This window comes from Sinocyclocheilus rhinocerous, unplaced genomic scaffold (genome assembly GCF_001515625.1).
Source record: "Sinocyclocheilus rhinocerous isolate Xijiao unplaced genomic scaffold, SAMN03320098_v1.1 scaffold387, whole genome shotgun sequence".
Taxonomy (NCBI): Eukaryota; Metazoa; Chordata; class Actinopteri; order Cypriniformes; family Cyprinidae; genus Sinocyclocheilus; species Sinocyclocheilus rhinocerous.
This window is the reverse complement of record NW_015651557.1, coordinates 1,670-18,835: the sequence shown is the minus strand read 5'-3', so window position 1 is coordinate 18,835 and position 17,166 is coordinate 1,670. Positions and strand designations below refer to the sequence as shown.

Below are 17,166 nucleotides of genomic sequence, written 5' to 3'. Positions count from 1 at the left end.
CCCCCCCCCCCCCAATTTTTTTTTTTTTAAAATTCTGTCGTCACTGCAACTTTAAAGTGTAAATAAAAGTGCTGTAAAATTAGCATATACAACTTGGGCACTATATTCCATGTTTTCTGAAGTCATACTGTATCATACATGACAGTTTTATGTGAGGAATACATGAAATTCTGTTACAGTTGCCAAAAATATAAGATTTGGGGTTTTTGTTATTAAAAATAAAAAAGTAAGCCCAGCTCAGGTGACAAAAAGTAACACAAAAGTAATGTAACTAAGTAACACAGTTACTTTTTATGGAGTAACGCAGTAATGCATTGCTTTTAAAAGCAACTTTCCCCAACACTGATGGTGGCGATTAAAAAGGTTACTATACCATTAGGCCTATTCTACTCTTACTTTAAATAAAAAGTGAAAGCCTCCAAAACGGAGAGCTTAATTTCTTTCACATTAGCTACAATATTCACACACACACACACACACACACACATATATATATATATATATATATATATATAAATATATATACAGTATATACATATATAAACTAAATTACAAAATGACTTAAATATTTTAAAAAATTAAAACAGAATGTATAAAAATAAAACTGATTCAAAATATTAATAAAAACTCTCCATAAATAGTATCTAAATGCTATTGAAATAACACTGTATATAACCAAGAAATATAAAATTTTTGGAGGCTAGGAAGTCCATTCCCTTTGCCACTTGATAGGAGAATTTCAGTAAATCAATATTATCCAATGACCATGCATCCTTCCCTCCTTCATTACAAGATTCTGTTGAAACAGACCAAAATTATAATTCTGAAATAGTTTCTTCACAGGAAATATTTAGCAGAGCATTACCTTTGTTACTTTACCTTGACAAATGTCTTTTGACATCTGTGTTGATTGTGCTTCCTTGACGCTCTCTGAGCCAGAGTAAGTCATCCTGCAAGAAGGAGGTGTAAATGATTGACAATAAAAGAGACACTACAATCACAGCACATTTAGCCACAGAAATATCTGCAAAGGTATAAAGCCTGCCATTCTCATATGACACTGACATTAACATACCCTGTCCAATTGTTCTTTTGAACAGCCACATTCTTGTAGAGGTTTGAATCTTCTGGGAAACTCTGAACTCCAAAGACATTGTTCACAAATGTTTCTGCTCGTTGACGCAAGAAGTTAAGGAGGTCACCGTGACAGCAGTACTCTGTGATCATCAGCATCGGTCCTACACCAGACCAAAGTCAAATTCAGATATATGTATCAGAGGCGTCATGCAGTGGAAAAAATAGCCTAATAATATTTTTTATATTTGATACAATCAGCACAGCATCAGCTGCTATTCAAATCTGCATTATAACCAATCACACACGATTCTGTTGAGCTTATGAATGCACTGGCCAATCAGAGACGTTCAGATGAGTCATCGCTGAACGCAGTGTTTTGTTCACTTGCTCGCCGACTGCAGATGTGCTTATTAAATTCACATTAAATACAAAGTCAGTCGTATTAAACATATTTTATGGAATGACACATCTGGTAGGCCTACTTAAGTAAAAAGTCGGGTTTTTATTTGTAGTTAATGGATTACATTATTACTCTAGGCTACTTTGTCACCCATTATAGATCAAATAAAAATCTGGTGCAAAATGCATTTACTTACGCATGTTTGAGAATCAAGATATTTCCTGATATAGTTAACACGTTTGGAAATATTTCGAATAAAAAATAAAAAAATAAAATAAAACATAAGCCTATATCAGTTATACAGTGCTATTGTGGCTGCAAATAAAATTTATTTTTTCCAACTGTTATGCTATACTGATTTAGGAGTATAACCTAAGGAAGCCCGTTTCCACCACTGAATAAAAAAATATAATTGCAAGTTTATTTTTTATATCTCGTAATTCTGACTTTTCTCCCAACTGTGAGATATCAACTCGCAATTGTAAGAAAAAATAATTGTCAGATTTAAGTTAGCAATTCTGAGAAATAAAGTTAAAAAAAGAAAAAAAGTCACAATTGCAACTTTATATCTCAGAATTGCAACTATTTCTCAGAATTGCGAGTTTATATCTCGAAATTCTGACTTTTTTCTCAGAATTGCGAGTTTATATCATGCAATTCTGAATTGCTAGAGAAAAAGTCAGAATTGTGAGATTTTTTAATCAGTGACGGAAATGGGCTTCCATAATAACCAGTATGCACAACGAATATTTAACAAGATTTAAAGCGATCATAAAATGGAGAATGAAAATGTTTTTGATATTTACACAAATGAGAGGTCACTCTACAATAAAGACCTACTGCTAGTTTCCTACTGCTAAACTAACTCCCCAGTTCAAAATATGAATTATTCTTTTCTATCATTCTGAAATGCCAGGATTTGAAATCGAGAGAATTGTGACATCACAATTTCTGATCAACTCATATTTATCCATCAATCATAAGAGCCATACTGCTGTTGGACTAAGATTTCGAGTGAGACATGAAAAGTTACACAATGCATCAGTTAGGGTTAAAAGAATTGTTGACGCTACATTGGAAGCATGGGCGACATTTGACTCTTGAGTCAGGGGGGCCAAGAAATATATATATAAATATGTAACAGGTATGGAAAGTAATATGTCCATTTTATATGTAGAATTACACAAAAAATGTTCACGATGTATACCTGATATGCCTGTCTGTGTGTGTGCACCTTCCCCTTTAAATTTCTGACAGCAGCATTAATCTTAATTTCCTGTCTTTGCACCTCCTCTTCCCCTTCTGCACTGTCTCTGCATGGGAGGAGGTGGGTTCTTAACGAGCTCTGATTAATCTAATTTCATCTTTGCTTAAAATCTCTTTTATACTCTGTTTAAATCATATTTGTGACATTATTTTACGTGTATATTTGATTATTTCTGTATTTTCACTAAGTTTGATCAGTTTTCTGTCGATCGATGCACTTCCCAACAAATATTAGACGTCGTATGGACATGCAGATCATGTCTATATTACGTCGGTCGGTCCAGGACCATATCTGTACGTCTATACGACGTGCAAATCTGGTACGATCTGGACGTCAAACTACGACCCCTTTTTGACGTAGATTCTACGGAAAATAATGTGTTTTTTTAACCTTAAACCGCATAAACACATTTCATTACACCAAATACACAAAATAATGTTCTTTTTAGCAGCATCATATGACCCCTTTAAATTCTACAAAATTTTGAACCCCATTCTAAATTTCTTTGACCTCACTAGATTCTGATTCTGAGTTTCAGTATGTGAATGTTTACATTTATGTACAGTACAGCATGGTTGTGTGTGCATGCATGTATACTTCTGTACGTATAATAGTTTTTTCCCCTTTCCCTTTCTCTCCTCTCTCATTTGAATACATACTTTCTTATATACATTTAATCAATTATTACATTTATCTCATATAGTATTATTATAGACAATGCAGTTTCTTGTCAATCCTCCTGAGGGGTTTATGGGTGGGGGGAGGTTATGTAATGTTTTAGTTTTGGTCTGGATTCACTTAATTCAGTGGGGTTTTTAAAAAAATGTTTTAATTAATTTAATTTTTTTATACTTTTAATAAAAGTGTCTGCTAATTTATTACTTATTCATGTTTCATTCAAAATATGATAATCTTAATGTTTTTTTTAATTTATTTAGAAAATGACTTTGACTTACCTCCCTGAGTACATGCCCCCAGCAGATTGACTATGTTTTCATGTGGTCCAATATAATTTAAGATCTTCAGTTCAGACATGAGTGCTTCTTTTTCTCCAAAGCGAGCACTAGCTATTTGGTTCAGAAAAGAATGTTTTTGTAAGGTTTTCTTAACAGGAGGCACACAAAGAGAAAAAGAGACCTGTAAAGATTGAAATCAGAGTTCATAATGTCTCAAGCTCCAAAAAATCAAAACCCTTGGGTTGTCACCCTCACTCATTCCCTGGCTGTCTAAAATATATGTTCAGGACTGATTTTTAGTCCCTTCCTGTACACAATGGCTGTGTTTTAGTACCTTGACTACATTGCAAGCAAGTGACACATCAGTTCTTTTAATTATAATGGCCATTTGCAAGCAGTGATTTACCACCAGAAGACCATGAGTTGTGTTTTATGGAGGATAATGGAATAATCAGTATCGGGGTTATTGCATTACAAGTAATGCAAGTTACATAATCAGATTACTTTTTCCAAGTAACTAGTGAAGTAGCGCATAACTTTGAAACTTAGAAGAAAATATCTGAGTTGCTTTTTCAAATAAGTAATGCAAGTTACTTTGTTTTCCCATTTATTGACTGACGATGATCCAATTCACCCATACTAATAAGCAAAAATGACTTCATATTAAAAAAATTACTTAATATGAAATAATATTTGTGTTTGCTCAAGAGTGTTGATCTTTCTTCTCCTGCGTTCTATTCTTCATGCAATGGCAGCACACAGCTGAAAGGTTTGTTAGAGCTGCACCCTCTACTGTACAGACATGAATTTACATTTCCTTCAGCCTGAGCGTTATTCACTTCACTTTTGGTGTGAAAGGGCTTTGCCAAAACTAGAATTTTATTTTATTTTAAAAACAAACAAGCAAGCCCAGCCCAGATGAGGAAAAGTAACGCAAAAGTAACATGACTCATTACTTTCCATAAAAAGCAATTCGTTACTTTTTTTAGGGAGTAACGCAATATTGCGATGCATTACTTTTAAAAGTAACTTTCCGCAACACTGGGAATAATTATTATATATTTGAATTCGCTTACACTTTTGACAAATGTAAAAGGCAAATTTAACAGGGCTAGAAATATGTTTAGTGCATTACAGCATATATGTGATGTCTAAAATATTAGCATAAAACAGTTGTTGCTGAATGTGGTTTTTACATGTTGTCATTTTCAATTGTTTCCTAATCCATTATGCAACTTTCACGACCTAAACTGAACAGAGTTGATATCTAAGATATTAAAATTTATTTACTGTACATAAAATTCACTCCAGTTTGTCATAATATGTATTGCACTTACGCTTGAGCATTTTCACTGCCACTCGTGTGACACTTTCGTCCTTGACAAGCCCATAAGCGGTCGCTTGCACCACCTTCCCAAAAACCTCCCGCTCCTAAAACTTGTCCTGAAGTAAAATCAATTAATTGTTTGTTGCAGTGGTTCTTATCATTAATTACAAAAAAACTATTATAATGTAAAACAGCAAGCATAATCGAGGTTACACTACCAAGCTCCAGCTTATTTCGAGGAAACTCCATTTTTTTGTCTTATGGAAGCTTGGTGGGGTCAATGAATGTGTAGTTGTTCCCTTCATTGGCCTCGATGATTTTCCACTGGATTTCATACTTGTGTGCCTTAAAAAAAGAGATGGTATTAAAAAGCGATTTACTGCGTCCTTTGTGAGTACAACTGAAAAACATACCTTTCTGTGCTTGTAGAAGAGGAACAACATCCCTAATATGGCCAGACACAAGGCTCCAATGAAAACCTCAGTGATCCACGATGAAGTTGGCCATACTGATGTAGCACCGAGCACATCTATGCACATTGAAAATGTATCAGATGACCACTCCATTTCAAATGCACAAAAACATGCTCAGCTGCAGGGACGTTTGCATTTTCCTTACATGAACTTTTAAAAGTAAAGATATCATGATCTTCTCCAGCAATGTTTGTAGCCACACACTCAAAGGTTAAAGTAGTATTTGCGTTGGTCACTGGTAAGACGCTCTTCACCAGCACTGGTTCATACTCCAAAGTGGACTGGGTGGCCATTAATTCCACAGCTGATGTTTGGTTATAACTACACCTGTCACCCAATCATAATAAAATCAGAGAATTTGAGCATTCTCAGAAATATCTTGTAAAGCATATCATATTACCCTCAATGTGACCCTGGACCACAAAACCAGTCATAAGGGTCAATTTTTCGAAATTGAGATTTCTGAATCATATGAAAGCTGAATAAATAAGCTTTCAATTGATGCATGACCCCAGCGACTTAAGACTGCTTTTGTGGTCCAGGGTCACAAATAACAAACTATATGCTGTATATGTGATCTAATTTCCAAAAAAAATGCCACCTACATAGCTCTGGCATCTTCACACTGGAACCACTGAATCCTGGGTATTGGATAACCGGTTGCCACACAAGTGGCACTTCCATTTTCCCACTTAATCAAAGTATTGGGCTTCTCTGTATTTTGGAAAGAAAACACGTTTTTTGTTTTTTGATGTTCTCTATTAAGCAACTGGACTTACGGTAGACGTGAACTGTAAAAATAAGTGAGGCATTGACACTGGCACTCCTGGCAGTAAAGATGTAGTTACCATAATCTTGCTCTCCAACTTTTTCCAGCATGATTGTAGACGTGTAGTTGTCGCTGTTAAATAAGAACACATGATTATTGTTACTTAACAAAATAGAGCTTACTCTCGTTTAATAGATAAATGTTTCTGGTTCTCATTTCCCAAAAGTATTACAAGTCTAAGCGGATCACAGAATCGTCTTATGATTCATCTTAGTTTTGCTTCTGTTTCCCAAAGCCATTGTAACTTAAGTAGTGCTTAAAAACGGTCGTAGATTTACGAGTGCTCTGGAGTAATGATAGACCAATAAGAGCATCATAAGGAAATGGACACCTATGGAAGGCTGACAGGGCCTAAAGTCTTTAAACATAACATAATACGTGAAATTTGACCGTGTCAACATGCACTGTTTGTCCAAGTTAACACAACAACACGCACAGCGGCCAATGAAATAGATGCATAGATGTGATGGTACGTTGGTATATATACAGTGCTGGCACTAATGCATTACAAGTAACGTGAGTTACATGATCAGATTACTTTTTTGAAGTAGGCCTAACTAGTGAAGTAATGCATTACTTTTTAATTTACAAGAAATTGTGAGTTTATATCTCGCAATTCTAACTTTATAACTCACAATTCTGAGAAAAAAAAGTCATAATTGCGAGATATGAACTCGCAATTGCGAGAAAAAACTCAGAATTGCGACTTTATTCTCAGAATTGCGAGTTATAAAGTCAGAATTGCGAGATTTAAACTCGCAATTCCGAGAAAAAAAGTCAGAATTGTGAGCTAAAAAGTCGCATTTACCTTGTTTTATTTTTTATTCAGTGGCGGAAACGGGCTTCCATAATAAACAGTGTGTGTTGACCGTGAAATTTCATGTGTTCGATTCAAAGACTTTTGGCCCCATCTGCCTTCCATACATGCAGGCTAATTGTGAAATTACACTTAACGTGCTTAATTTATCACAGTTAATGTCATCTGTAATCAAAAATAATAATAAAGGCGTAAAATAAACAAGTGAATACATAAATGATCTAGTGAATTCTGGGAAACACATGAAAAAAAGGCTGTGCATTCGAGTGAAGCATACTTTGTCTAGAACTGATCTTGGTCCGGATAATAAAAAATCATTATAAGAACAGAAACAAATGAACTAACCTATTATTAATCCTGTTAAATGTCTCCTCGTGGGTGTGATTTGATTTGGGAGTTTTCCAGCTTGTCCGTTTAACTTCTGGATATGCTTCAATTTGCACAGCAAGTTCAACTGTATCCCCTTGCATCACCTCAATATCTGTTCCATTCACCTTGTATTCAGAGGACAGGATGAGTTTAAGCTTAATATACGGTTTATCTGAAAGAAGGCAACAAGAACAGAACTTAAGCACAATTTCACAGATAAAGCTTGAATAAAATCACTATACAACATGAAGAAACCTACCTACTACTTTGAGAACTGCTGTGACACTGTTTTTTCCAGCTTCATTTTGGCCAGTGCAGGTTAAATTCCCTGCGTTGGATATGTTTACTTGATGAATGCTCAAAAGACTAATGATGCAAACTTGTTCACACCCTTTGTCTTTCTTTGTTTCATAATTCAGTACCTGATTAGGACAAATCATGATAAGTTCTTTAATCAAACACGTTCTAGTATGCATTCAAATCTGGCATCATATTTGCAGACAATCAGGAACTGAAATGAAATCAGAGGAACCGAACAGCTTGGCTTTGACTGTATGCTTTTATAAGAAAATCACAAACAAATGGTTGATGTAACCCACAGCACTTTCAGGGAAAACACTCCCGTGTCTTTTGCTGTGGATTGCATTGCATCAAGCATTTGTTTCAGTGATTTTCTTCTAAAAATATACAAGCTAGAAAACTTTTGGTAATATTTTGTAATATAGTTCTTGGGGTTATGTCTTGGTCTGGATCTGGTCCTCAAGGGGTCTAGTCTTGGTCTGGTTCTGGAACAGTGAAAGTTTAATCTCGAGTCAAACTGTTAGACAAACATAATTTTATTAATATAGCAAATTGACGGAAGTCATAATAGTGTAAATTATGAATTGATTCATTCATTTTTGTGATTGTGCTTTGTGTTGTAACACCTAATGAGAAAGATTTGGCAATCTTTCAAAGTTGAAGAAGCTGTAACGTTACACATTGCTAAACTTGTCCAGCACTGAGCTGGTAGACAAATCCAGGACCTTCATATTTGAGGAGGGACCGCACAAAGAATATCTTAACATATTACAGAAAAAAAGTTTTCTGAACTGTGCTTGCCCACAAATTTATAATAACCACAGACTCATTTTAATATATTTTTTTTCAAATGTATTTAAACAAATGTTTCCATATAAAAAAAAAAAAAAGTAAAAAAAAAAAAGAAAAAGAAAAAGAAAAGCTTTAAATAATGAACTGATACACAATATGCAACTACATCGTCAAAGCAGGCCTACTGAAACTGATAGTCAGCAGAAACAGTTGCTCCATAAGAGATTCTGCAATAATTAATCTGAAAATAGTACAAGAGAACTGAAATATCATGCTCAAGTGTGTGTGTGTGTGTACCTGGTATTTATCACGTTATGGGGACCAAATGTCCCCACAAGGATAGTAATACTAGTAAATTTTGACCTTGTGGGGACATTTTTGAGGTCCCCATGAGGAAACAAGCTTATAAATCATACAGAATTAGTTTTTTTGAGAAAGTAAAAATGCACAAAGTTTCCTGTGAGGGGTAGGTTTAGGGGTAGGGTTGGTGTAGGGCAATAGCACATACAGTTTGTACAGTATAAAAACCATTACGCCTATGGAATGTCCCCATAAAACATGAAAACACAACATGCGTGTGTGTGTGTGTGCTGTATAAAATCATTGCTTTATTAATTGCAACAAATGACATTCTCCTGAAAAACATGATGCTCTGCCTTCCTTCCCTGCTCAAATGTGCATTTACCCTTTCCAGCCAACAACAAACAAATAAAAAGAAACAAAATGTGCAACTGGAAATCATAAATGTAACAAAGTGAACAAACAAGACAACTCTAGATGCACCTGATGAAAATGTCTGTTGGGAAGCAGTGGAGGATGTCACTCGAAAAGCCATCAGGACAGGACATGCACATGAAACTCAAACCAGACAGATTATTTTTAATGAAAACTGAATTACTATTAAGACTGGGCAAGCATTCTATAATGTTTTCCTGATCCAAATAGAGCTTCACCAAAAATCCACACCACTGTACGTCATGGTATGCTGAACCACAGCCAGGTACAGGAAATGAAACTGAGTGGTTTTATTCAATTTGTGTGTGCATTTTTTATGTATTTTTTGGTTGGATAAATGCATCCGTGAAGTGTACTACTTCTGCTTGAAATTTTCAGTGTAAACACACCACTCACAGTACTTATATTACACAAAATTACATTGAATAGTGCATAAGTATGCCAATTGGGACACACCTATACAAAATGTGCACATTTTACTTCATTCCTTTACATCTGGACAGCCAGTACTGGTTCACCTTTACTTTTTAAAGGGGACCTATAATGTAAAAATCACTTTTATAAGTTGTGTGGCCGCAGTGTGAAAACAAACGTCAGCAAAGTAAGTATCACACGTTTGTTTTCCAAATTGCATCATATTTATGACCACAAGCCAAGACTCAGATGTAGACCAAGACACTGTGTAATGAAACACAGCCTAAGGCCACATTTTCAAGAAGTTTTAAGACCAAAAATACCATGATGCCCACTCTATTGCCTTATTATAATAATTCAGTTCCTCACCAATAATCTCATAAATTGTTTCATGTTTGCGATTATATCAAATTCTCGAAACACATCACTTCACCTTTTCTGATGAGCTCCAGGTGATGTTATATGAATGATCTTGGTTTTTGGTATGACAAGGGATATGCAGCATTTCACCAACAATTCGCACGTACTGATTGGCTGGAAGTGACACCGCTGGTGGCTGTTGTGTTTCTGCGGTAAATAGGTGGGTAGTACTGAATTGGTACAATAAGATAAGATTCTTGGTATGTTTTTTATTAATAACATTGTACAAAACCGTGTACAAGACTAACACAACTCACTTCTTATGACAGTTAGTTGGAAGATGTCAGACTTCTTTTGGACTCCATTCATTTTGACAGTACAAACATAATCTCCATTGTAGCTAGGCTGAAGATTTCGAATCAGTATGTCACGTTTGGGATCCGCAGTGTAATTCATCTCGGATGGGACCGCAGATCCATTCGCCATCTGGAGCGAGAACTCAATACTTTCTGGGTTTGTCACCAAGCAGTCCAGCAAGTTTGAGCCTTCTTTTTGAATTATTATTGGGCTTTGAGGGGTAGTAAAGGCTTTGACAGAATCTATTGCAGTAAAACATATAGACATTTCAGCCAATATTTTCACTTCCATTGTGTTCTTGGTAGGCTGAAGATTTCGAATCAGTATGTCACGTTTGGGATCCGCAGTGTAATTCATCTCGGATGGGACCGCAGATCCATTCGCCATCTGGAGCGAGAACTCAATACTTTCTGGGTTTGTCACCAAGCAGTCCAGCAAGTTTGAGCCTTCTTTTTGAATTATTATTGGGCTTTGAGCGGTAGTAAAGGCTTTGACAGAATCTATTGCAGTAAAACATATAGACATTTCAGCCAAAATTTTCACTTCCATTGTGTTCTTGGTGTTTGTACGTCTTGACTGTTAAGTTCAGATGCTGTAAAGCATTATTTTGACTCATTAAATGTCAAACAAGTTGAAATATTCATTGCACATTAACGTCAATTTTGTTCTTAAAGTCAGTTTCTTGTGCTAAGTGTGTGCATACTGTTAATAAACAGTGTTGGGGGTAATGCAATACAAGTAACGCAAGTTACGTAATCAGATTACTTTTTTCAAGGAACTAGTAAAGTAACACATTACTTTTGAATTTATAAGAAAATATCTGAGTTACTTTTGCTTTGTTTCATTCACTGACAAGTCTTCTGTCCCAGTGGAGCCCGGTCTCATGAAAATGCGTATAAATAGTACGCCAAATAAAAACGAAAACTCGTGGTATTGATACGCAAAAATGGACTTTGGCGTGCATATGATACGCATGTGTTTGGCATGCATATAATACGCAGTTTTCGCATGCATATGATACGAAATATGTTGGCGTGCATATGATACGCAGTTTTCGCGTACATATGATACGCATCTACCCCACAACCCTAAACCTACCCATCACGTAGCATATACACGCCAAAGTCCATTTTTGCGTATCAATACCACGAGTTTTCGCTTTTATTTTGCGTACTATTTATACGCACTTTCATGAGATCGGGTTGCCCAGTGTTGAGGGAAATTGGGAGTGAGGTGCAGAGGTACTTCTTAATTTCACTTATGGTGTGAAAGGGCCTTTACAGTTGCCAAAAATACAAGTTTCGGGCTTTTTGCTATTAAAAATACATAAGCAAGAGCAGCTCAGGTGACAAGAAGTAACACAAAAGTAACATAATGCATCAATTTCCATTAAAAGTAGCTAATGCAATTATTTACTCTTTAATGGAGTAACACAGTATTGTAATGCATTACATTTAAAAGCAACTTTCCCCAGCACTGTTAATAAATGTGGCTTTTACACAGCTATCTGCAATCCTCGATTGTGATTGTCAGTAGCACCATTTTCTTTCTTACCACTTTCTGCTTATCTTTCTGTGGGACCAAAATTCTCCAACGAACACTTCTGAAGTTTTGGTTGACTCACTTTTGCTAACTGTTTATGTTAAACTGTTGCTGTTAGCTCAGTATCATGCATGTACAATGAAATGTTTCTGCATAAGTAATAACAGATTAGCTTGTGTAAGTTTTTTTTTTGTATTTTTCTTAGTTTTCACGAGCACTGGGATTTTAGTATTCAGCATGTCAAACTTTATAAAGAAACATTAAAACTTAAAGAAAAACAAAATTTAAAAATTAGTTTCACAGACCTTCCCAAACATATATTATCACTGGCCTTTAGACAATCGCTCTTAATGTTTAATAGTGCACATACCTCTAACATATATGTGGATCTCTGAGTACAAGTCTTTTTGATTCTTGTAACTGCAACGATATGTTCCTGTGTACTCTGTAGTGGGCTTTTGGACACTGACGGTATTTTGTGAGACGTGTTTCTGGTGTTTCCTGAGCCTTGTCTTCCATATGATATCCGCTTGTCCCTCGCAGCTCAGAATGAAGGGTTTGTAAGCTGACCTGACCACCTCAGATCGACTCAGCGGAGAGGAGTTCAGCTTTATCACTGGTGCGGGAAACTCTGCTCAGACACACAGAAGAGCAGAGAAACTCAAGAAAAGTGAAAAGGTGCGTATAGGTATATGCTGTGCATAGATAAACAACGAAACGGATTGACTGATTCATTCATTCAATGATGCCAAACAAAGGTGTCATCAGTAGCTTGTTTATTGACATTTCTTCATGCAAGAGGTTAGATGAACCATAACATAAATCATTCCAGAAAGCAGGACTTTCAAGTGTGATGTTATATACGAGAGAGTAACACAAAACATCAACTTCATTTCATTTATTGAATATGATTTCAAATTTACTGTAGCTATAGGTTATTGTGATTCTTTCTTTTTTTTTAACTATTATTGAGTGCCTTTTTGTTAGTGCAAGTATAATATGCCATCAAAATGCTTTATCTGGTCGTTTTGCCCATGCATTTATTTGCTCTGTCTCTTAGCCGAATCCTGCACAGTGGTAGCAATGCGAGACACTTGCAGCAGCAATGCCTGGTGGTTCTCCACGAGGAGGCTCTGAAGGCGAGCCATGCTCTGGAGGTGGAGCAGCTGCTGCACGCCTTGGTCGCTCGTGGCCCGCAGGACCTTCAGCATCTCAGCCTGAACGCTGGCCACCTCCTTGTTTTCTTGCACCAGCTGATTTAGGATCTTCACCATTTCGCCGTACCAGCCCCTGCTCTCCTGCTTTTCCTGGATTAGCTGGCCGAGTGAATGCTTTAGCTCATCCAGTCCGCAGCATGGTGAAGACGGTGACACCTCATGGGGATTCTTGCTGGTGTCAGGGGCTGAGTTCTTATCCAAATGACTCATTGTCATATCATATGGGCTGTTAAGTTCTTCATTTGCTAAAGGGAGCACACATATAGCAGGCTTCAAAATTTCCCCTCAAACAAGTTATATTAATGTATGTCAGGGTTCCTCAAAACCAACCTTGGATAGCCACTGCCACCTGAGTTTAACTCCAGTCCTATAATCAAAGACACCTGAGGAACATAATCAGGGTCTTCAGAGTTACAGGAAAGAGTAGGTAAGTTTGAGCTAAACTCTGAAAGCAGTGGCCCTTCAGGACTGGATTTGAGGAGCCATGCTGTATGTGAATGAAATGTATGAAATGATATGGTAGTTGACATTAAATACTTTTGGGAACGCATTTTTGTTCGGTGGCGTGACACTCCAACTCAAACTATTCTGGGGTGCGTTTCCCAAAAGCATCGTTAGCTAACTATGGTCGTTAGTTAAATTGAACTCTATTGGTAACGACGGAGCGTACGACCATATTTCCTTTTGGGAAACGCACCCCTGAACAGCATTATGCATGGAGTTTTTATGACCTCATATTTAAGAAGCAGTTCAACCAAAATGGCCATCCAAGATATCAATGAGTTTGTTTCTTCATGATTTGGAGAAATGTAGCATTGCATCACTTGCTCACCAATGGATGCTCTGCAGTGAATGGGTGCCGTCAGAATAAGAGTCCAAACAGCTGATAAAAACATCACAATAATTCACAAGTAATCCACACCACTCCAGTCCTTTTGTGCTTGTAAGGAACAAATCCATCATAAAGACGTTGAAACTTTAAACCGCTGCTTCCTGGCTAAAATCCATAATCCATAAAAATGCTTGAAAATGTCCATCCCCTGTTGTCTCTCAAATCAAAATCCACCCACATGTTTGTTTAGAGCCTTTGTCTCGTAAACGGTGCTTGATCTGTATATTTCTCTCCTGATTCAAACCAGATCACTTTTTCACTAGAGAAAGTGATATTATGGATTATAGACTTCTGATTTTGGCCAGAAGCAATGGTTTGAAGTTAAAAATGTCTTGATGTATTTGTTAGTTTTTTTTACAAACACACAGTTTTTTGCTTCACAAGACGTTCACTGATGGACTGGAGTGGTGTGGATTACATGTGGATTATTGTGATGTTTTTATCAGCTGTTTGGACTCTCATTCTGACGGCACCCATTCCCTGCAGAGCATCCATTGCTGAGCAAGTGATGTAATGCAATTAAAAAAAAAAAATGTTTTCTCTAAATCTGATGAAGAAACAAACTCATCTACTGTACATCTTAGATTGTCTGAGAATGAGTACATTTTAAGTAAGAGCAAACCAGACATGTGTGTGTGTGTGTGTGTGTGTGTATGTGTGTAGACATATGTTACACAATTTTGCTTCTCAAGTACATTTATCTTTAAAAGGATAGCTTTTTTTCTGGAAAACATAACAAAAATAATGATAAAAGGCATAGTTCACCTGATGAAAATTTGGTCATCATTTACTCACCCCCATGTTGTTCCAAACCTGTTTGAGTTTCTTTCCTCAGAGGAACACAAAAGGAGCGGCTGCACTTTCATTTGATCTTTTTCCATTAGAATGGAGGTTAATGCTGATTGAGACTGCTTAACAGCTCATTTTCTGCTCCACAAAAGGAGGAACGTCCTACGGTTTTGGAATAACAAGATGATGACAGAAATTTCATATTTTGGTGAACGGTCTCTTTTAGAAGATGTCAGGGACTAAGAAGTATGCATTCCCTACACGCATACATATTTTATTAGAGTCTTGACGTTTATGGATATTATGCATCAACAACATATACTAATAGTGTGGACATCACTACTGTATATTTCTCTCCTGATTCAAACCAGATCACTTTTTCACTAGAGAAAGTGATATTATGGATTATAGACTTCTGATTTTGGCCAGAAGCAATGGTTTGAAGTTAAAAATGTCTTGATGTATTTGTTAGTTTTTTTTACAAACACACAGTTTTTTGCTTCACAAGACGTTCACTGATGGACTGGAGTGGTGTGGATTACATGTGGATTATTGTGATGTTTTTATCAGCTGTTTGGACTCTCATTCTGACGGCACCCATTCCCTGCAGAGCATCCATTGCTGAGCAAGTGATGTAATGCAATTAAAAAAAAAAAATGTTTTCTCTAAATCTGATGAAGAAACAAACTCATCTACTGTACATCTTAGATTGTCTGAGAATGAGTACATTTTAAGTAAGTCCTTTAACTGAGAGACTACATAGAATGTGTGTGCCTTTACATATTTACACTGCTGGACCATTTAACACTGCTGGACCATTTAAATAATCCAGTGATGACAATGGTTAAAATAATGCAAAATAAATACTGACCAAGTTCTACACTGCAAAAACCAAACCTGTTTGAGTTTCTTTCCTCAGAGGAACACAAAAGGAGCGGCTGCACTTTCATTTGATCTTTTTCCATTAGAATGGAGGTTAATGCTGATTGAGACTGCTTAACAGCTCATTTTCTGCTCCACAAAAGGAGGAACGTCCTACGGTTTTGGAATAACAAGATGATGACAGAAATTTCATATTTTGGTGAACGGTCTCTTTTAGAAGATGTCAGGGACTAAGAAGTATGCATTCCCTACACGCATACATATTTTATTAGAGTCTTGACGTTTATGGATATTATGCATCAACAACATATACTAATAGTGTGGACATCACTAAAAGTGTAATGTATGGATGTGGTTTGTGCAGAATTTAAGGCTGTTTCCAGCATGAAGTGTGAAATAGCGGATATTGCGAGAGTTTGGATCACAGTTTTTGCAACAACACAGGGTCTTGTCACTTTTTTTGAAGAAGGGGCCCAAACATTATTTTTAACTTTAGAAAGGGGAAACGAGAGAAAGCTTTATATGAAGGGGGGAAATGTCTGAAACATTGTAGAAGCAGCCCCTTTGATTGGGTCCCTCAGGAAACACATTGCACCGGTGGCCCATTGCACAGCCACATCCCAGGGGTCTGTTTCCCATTCCCACTTTCACTTCTGCTTTGTGTCGTACAGGACACACCAAAGCTAGACAGGACTGTTACAAAGTCAGCCATCAAAGCCACAAATATAACACACCTGTCTTAAAAACATTTGATTTCCCATGCACACAGTTGGGTTTGTTGGGTTCGTGCTCTTATGGCATGACACGGTGCAACAATTAGTTAATGAACTGGATTATTGTTGCTGAATGAACATTTGAAGACTAGGACTGAAAAGATTTTGCCTACTAACAAAAAACAGACAGCATAAAGATGGGTTACACTTTATTTTGATAGTCCACTTTAGTAACTTTACAACTTCATGTTAACGTTAGAGTATTAGTAGACTGTTAGGTTAGGGTTAGTAGAATAAGTTGACATGTACTTGCAAAGTTACTTATAGTCAGTTGAATGTGTGTTAGGGAACCATCAAACTAAAGTTTACTTCAAGACAGTCTAGTAATACTCTAATGACTGCTAGTTGACATGGAGTGGCAAAGTTACTTACAATCAAGAGAATGTCTAAAGGAGACTATCAAAATAAAGTGTTACCAAATGTGACCCTGGACCACAAAAGCAGTCTTAAGTCGCTGGGGTATATTTGTAGCAATAGCCAAAAATACATTGTTTGGGTCAAAATTATACATTTTTCTTTTATGCCAAAAATCATTAGGATATTAAGTAAAGATCATGTTCCATGAAGATATTTTGTAAATTTCCTACCATAAATATAT

The 17,166-nt window shown here is 36.4% G+C and overlaps 1 pseudogene; it reads right to left on the bottom strand.

Annotated features, from left to right (window-relative positions):
* The window catches only part of LOC107713121 (macrophage colony-stimulating factor 1 receptor-like), a 21,882-nt pseudogene that overhangs the window by 4,149 nt on the left and 567 nt on the right, over nucleotides 1-17,166 (bottom strand).